Consider the following 6111-nt stretch of genomic DNA (forward strand, 5'->3'; position numbering starts at 1 on the left):
TTCAACACTTGAAACTTAGCACACAAACAATAAAATCATGATTTTTGCGTCTATGATCGACAGAAAAATGTCTTCAAATTTTATCTATAAATTTGGTAAAAGCGAATGAGAAAATAGCAAGTTTCAAATAAAAAAGCAAGTATCAACGACTGAAATTCAAATTTATTGTTTCCTCGTGCGTGATCCAACTACTTCGCAAATCGCGTGGCTGTCGAGACACCGGACAGGGCTTGGCGGGTTTGTGTCCCTGCGGATTTGTGCGGCGGGAGCTCCAACAGTTGAAACTAAAAGTCCAGCAAATCCAAAAACACTGTTGGCCACACATACGGCTCCGGGTCCTACCGCGCAATGGGATTCTAGGATTCCATTAGTTTATTGCAGTGAGTTGTTTTTATTCCTGACTAAATCTTTTTTTTTGCATTCTTCCTGAATAAATCATTCTGATATTATTATACTGTGCTGGTGGACATTTTCATGAACTAGCAGTTTCTTTGTATGAAGCACGTGGCGTTATATTTGCATATACAGTTCTCACCAAATTTGATTATAGGTCAGTTTTCTGCCCCGTTGCAACGCACGAGCATTTGTCCTAGTCTATATCTATATCTATCTATCTATATTTATACCTATATCTATATATATATATACCTATACCTATATATATATATACTTATCTTTCCCTACTAATAAAGCACGGAGTGCTTCTGCCCGTCCGTCATGGTCGTTTTACAAAAAAGCCCCTCCGTTTACAGGAAATCAACCCGCGCTCCCTGTTTAAGTGGCAACCAGAGAAAACGTTTCGGTTTTCCGTCGTCTCTTTTGCATAATAGTCCCTCAGTTTATAAGAAATCAACCCGCAGTCCTACTTAATGTATGCTCCTGATGAGATAACGTTTCGATTTGTTTTGCATAAAAACCCCTGCCACCACCCCCACCTCCGCCCACTTATCCATTGCCGGATTCCTCCATTGCCTCCCTCCACCGAACCGCCGGGCACGCCCCGCCGATTGCCACCGGCGTCCTCCGCAGAAGCCAAGGAAGGGATGATGCGTCGCGGTGAAAATAACGGTTCGTCGGGGAAAGAAAGGAGTCACCCGCATCCACCCGCACCCGCTCGCATCGCCCTCCTCTCCCTCCCTGCTGCAGCAGTCAGAGTTTGTGCTAAAATTTCAGATTCGAATTAATAGTCCCACCCCGCAACTTTACATCAAATCCTAGCAACTTATATACTTTCCAAATTGCAAGAATCAACAAGCCAACGAAAGAAGTGTGAGATACAATCAATCAAAGAGGAACGGCGCATGAATCCAACAAAAAACAGTGGTCGCGGCCGCGAATTTGACATTCCTTCTAATAATCCTCATGGAAACAGAGTTGAGAGAATACAGAAAAACATTGATACCATTGGCAGCCGCAGTGCACACGGCACCACCACAACGCATCCCGCCAGGCAGCTGCCGAGGACGACACACAGCAGGCGCTGCGCCAGACCGCCTCCCGCGCCTCCACACAGGCCTGCCGATCTGGCGAGCAACCGAGCCAGCCCCGCATCCCCTGTCGCCCAGCCACCCACCGGAGAGCTCCACCACCACGGCACGGGGATGCCGCCGCCGCCGCCGTCACAGGCCGGGCCGCGGCTGGACGACGAGGCGTTGGCCTTCTCGGGGTCAACGCGAGCAGACGAAGCGGCGCGAGATCATCGGCCGGACCTAGGGGGGCATGCGCAGGTGGCGGAGGCTATGGACGTCCAAATCGAGCCGAAGCCGACGCAGGGATCAGATACTGGGCTGGCGGCCAGATCGGGCGACGCAGCTCCAAACCGCCATCCATGGCGTCCTCTCGTGGTTCCTCACCGACAGGGGGGTTGCTGCCCTGGCCCCCGCCAGCCACCACGGCTGCGCACAGTGGGAACGCTAGGCCAAGCTGTTCGTGGGCTAGATCGGGGTGGATGAAGAAGAGGAGGTGGAATGGCCGATGTGTGTTGTGTGTTGTGTGTGGATAAGGAAGAGGCACGCAGTGAGCGGTGGTGGGCGGCAGTGGGTGTTGTTGCTGCGGCACCGAGCGGAAGCTACTGGATGCTATTTCTATTGTTTGATTGATGTTACTGGCATAATTTATTCATGTCTACCACATCATATGAATATATTATCAGACATATTGATTTAAAGTAAGTGAAATATTGGAAAGAGATACTACTATTTCTTAGAGCATACGCCTCATACGCCCGGACGGGCCTCCCGGTCACGATTTTTTAACCCAGACAGGCCCCTCAAACGCCCGGGCTCACCGGCACACACCATATCTAACTTAAATATGGGGCGGATATGGGAGCGCCCCGGCATGCCCGCCATATCGGACCCGGTCCACGCTGGCCCACCCGATCCCACATAAAATCCTTCACACCGCTCGTCGGACCAAACCCTAGCCACTTCCCTCCCCTCCGCCACCCAAGCTCGTCTCTGGCTCCTTCCGGTCGTCTCCGGCATGGTGGGCAATGGATCCAAGTCCTTCACCTCGAGATCCCTCGACTCCGATCTCATCCCGCGCGGCCCCGAGCAGGAGATGGACGTCCGGCTTGCGCTCCGCCATGCTCGGGAGGAGGCCCGTGGACGGCTGTGCTCGGACTCCATCCGTCGGGAATCCATTGCGTCCGCTCAAATGGGGCATGGCGCTGCCTCGCCGGAGGTCATGCTGTCTGTCTGGCGTTCGAACGTGCTGGCGCACAGGCAACCCCTTCGATGGCGCACCATCATCCCACAAGGCCATGGCACGACGTGCACGCCATGCAAGGCACCAAGCGTGGGAGGCGGCGGCAGCCCTTGCGGCAATGAACGTCGACGAGGCGGAGTCACATTCTCCGACGCCCCTTATGGCCCATTAGTCCGGGCACCGCAACCGCATTGTGGTGGACGTCGGCGGCTCGTCCCGGACGGATCCATCATCGATCTGGCGTCCACCGACAATGTTCGGGTTCCGGTCTCCGACGAGGAAGAGTAGGGCATGGGAGACGGCGGGGCCTCGAGTCCCGTGAGCCAACTAGCTTGTGTCCCATGCCCTACACTACCTTGCCGGCGACCGGCTCAACACTCTGAGGAGCGCAACCGACCGGCGGACATGGCCATGGCAGAGCCGGGCGAGAGGGGAGCAGAACCGAACGAGCTCCACGTAGATTAGTTTTCACGTTGCATGTAATAATGTGGATTTGAGGTTTCTAATTTGAGATATCGGGATGTGGAAACCATTTTTTGAGGGGTGACCGGTCGCTGGCGTTTGAGGGGTCGGATTTGCCAAGTCCGGGTGTAGATGCTCTTAAGGGAGAAAAATATTGGGGCTCACCATTACTTCCTGACCAGCAAGATATTCCTCAACTCTGGATGTCATCGATGTCTTGGTGATATAGGGAGTAGAGAGGAAGGGACGAAGTGTATATAGAGTGTGGACAACGGTGCATCTTGCTCGCGTCATGTTTTGCCCTGACGGCAGCTGGGAGGGGGATCTGTAGCTCTACGTACCCTAATCTTGATCCCATCGAGGCCCGATGAAAATGTCCAGGTTGGCGTGGAGGGTGTGCTCCTATTACTGGATGCAATGTGTCAACAAAAGAGCACCAAGCATTATAAACTCTTTACTTTCCGGCAATCATATTTTTTATTACACATAATCCAATTTGTTTTGAGCAATTTGAAGGAATATGTTTTATTAGCAGATACGAAAATTACAAGCTTTTGGAATACAATGGATCTTCATAAAGTGGATTCTTACGAGTCTTACCACCAATTTAATTGGAAAATCATCATTATTTATCATGACATGTAAACTCTCGAATACCAAACAAACTCTCAGATTTATTTATACCTGTTGCAACGCACGAAGCAGTCAATATAGCTTAAAAACGTTCACAGTTTCAAACAGAAAAATATGTTCACACTATCTCAAAAAACTTAAAAACTACCCAAAAAATCATACGATTTTACTAAAAAAACCATTTAGAAATGTATACTTAAAAATTCCCAAATAAACATTTACAAATGTAAACAAAAGAACATTATTTACAAAAAAACTGTAAAAATATTTTTTCAGAAATGTTCAAATATCTATAAAAACATTAACTCTTTAAAAATTGTTCTAATTTTATGAAAGGATTAAATTTTATTTAAAAGAAAGGAAATTTTCACATTTAACCATACGATCGACGTTTATTAAAATAAAAAATAAAAAGTGGAGCACAGTGACACATGTAGCACGTAGTGCCTCTTTTTAAGCCCGGTGCAACGCACGGGCATTTGTACTAGTACCTACTAATAAAGTAAAGTGGTATTTTTGGTTTCGTCCCGCTTAAATGATTGTACTATTTAGACTTTTTTTAATCTAATGAGGTGGTACTATTCAAGTGAAATTCTGGTTGTCTTTTCGTGCGATGGGAAAACATAGTCGGAAGGTGAAACGGCTCAACTGGCTGGGCCTCGACCTTCCTTTGATGGGCCTACTCCTGCCCCCTTGACGAAAAAAGGTGAAAATATATGTTTTAACTGCGTATCGAACTCCCAACCTCTGGGTTAGGCCACGAAGGCTATAGCCAGCCAGCCTATATTCAGATTGCAGTAAAGAACTGGTCCAATATATATTAGTCCCACGTCGCTCCTTTAAATCAAATATCACCAACTTATATACACACACGTGAGTTGTAGTAGAATCAACAAGCCAAGAAAGACCCATTAAGTCCAACTCAAAAAGAAAAAAGAGACCACATAAAGACAGGGTGTGGGAGGGAGGGACATGCACGGCTGGGGCTAGCGAGCTTTGTTTTGTGATTTCGAGCGATCGCCGGCCTCCAAGCCAAACATGCAGGTCAGTGAAGCTGCTATGCGCGTCGGGCAGCGGAGCAGAGTACGTACGTGCAGCAGCGGCCACTACTAGCTGAATTTCATATGCAAGCTGGACACGGCGACGGCATGATGGCTGGTGGTGGCCTTGAGCACTTTTGGCTGCGTCATCTAATTTAAACATGAGCGCACAATGGCCTTAGATACAACTTCCAATCATCTGGCACCCGCTGCTCCAATTAGTTAGGTTTTTTTTACAATTTTGGAGATTGTGTTATTGCACAGAAAATTTGAGCTATTATGCATAATTGGTCAGTACAACTAATAATCTAAACTTAATGTTGTTCACGCTACACGATCCTCAAATGTTCCATCCTTTTTTGTCAGTAGAGAATATTCTTCTGCTACATAATTCCTCGACCCGGCCAACCTTGATCGATAGGCATCATTGTAATTTTCTCCTGTTGCAATGCACGGGTATTCTTAGTTTCATCCGGCATCTGATCTTACGTTATGTGAAATACACGAGATGGTACTAATTCGTAGTCAAAAAGGTTCGTATTGGCCATGCATGCGCTTCCTCGACTTGGGCCGCCGCCTAGATTACAATATTTTTAGTCCATCCATCGCATTGAAGGAGAAAGCCAACCTGAGACTAATCTGCGGGTTTTTTTTTCGTTTTGGGAGGAGAAAAAAAATGTGCCACCGGCCACATAGAAGGACAAAGCCAACCGACCTACCATGCTTTTCTGCCATACTAAAGGGTTCCCCATCTAATAGTCCCACCTTGATTTTTAATATCAAATCCCACCAGTTTATATGGATTTGCATGTTGTCTTAAATATCAGCAAGTCACCTCCAAAAACCAAGAAAGAGAGGAAACAGCATACCAAAAGGAGAGAAAACTCCATAAAATGAAGGGGACATGGACGATGCAACCATGTTGTATTGGCTCTAATTAGAAGGATTTGTGGGCTTGGCATGATGTGATTGGCTCTAATTAAATTAAATGAGAAAAAGAGCATGCATGGCTCTAATTAAATTAAATGAGAAAAAGTACATGCATAGCTCTAATTAAAGAAAATGATGACATGATAAAATCGTACATGCAGGACGCATATGCCGCGTTGATGGGCATTTTGGTGAATGGCGAAACTAGCCTTTTTCTTAAATCAATGCATCATTTTTCTCCCCCGTTACAACGCACAGGCATTTGTGCTAGTCCTACAAGATTTTCAAAACATGGCCCCACTCAACGTCAACATGGGTCCGCCCCTGTTCTCGCAGC

This window comes from Triticum dicoccoides, chromosome 2A (genome assembly GCF_002162155.2).
Source record: "Triticum dicoccoides isolate Atlit2015 ecotype Zavitan chromosome 2A, WEW_v2.0, whole genome shotgun sequence".
Classification (NCBI taxonomy): Eukaryota; Viridiplantae; Streptophyta; class Magnoliopsida; order Poales; family Poaceae; genus Triticum; species Triticum dicoccoides.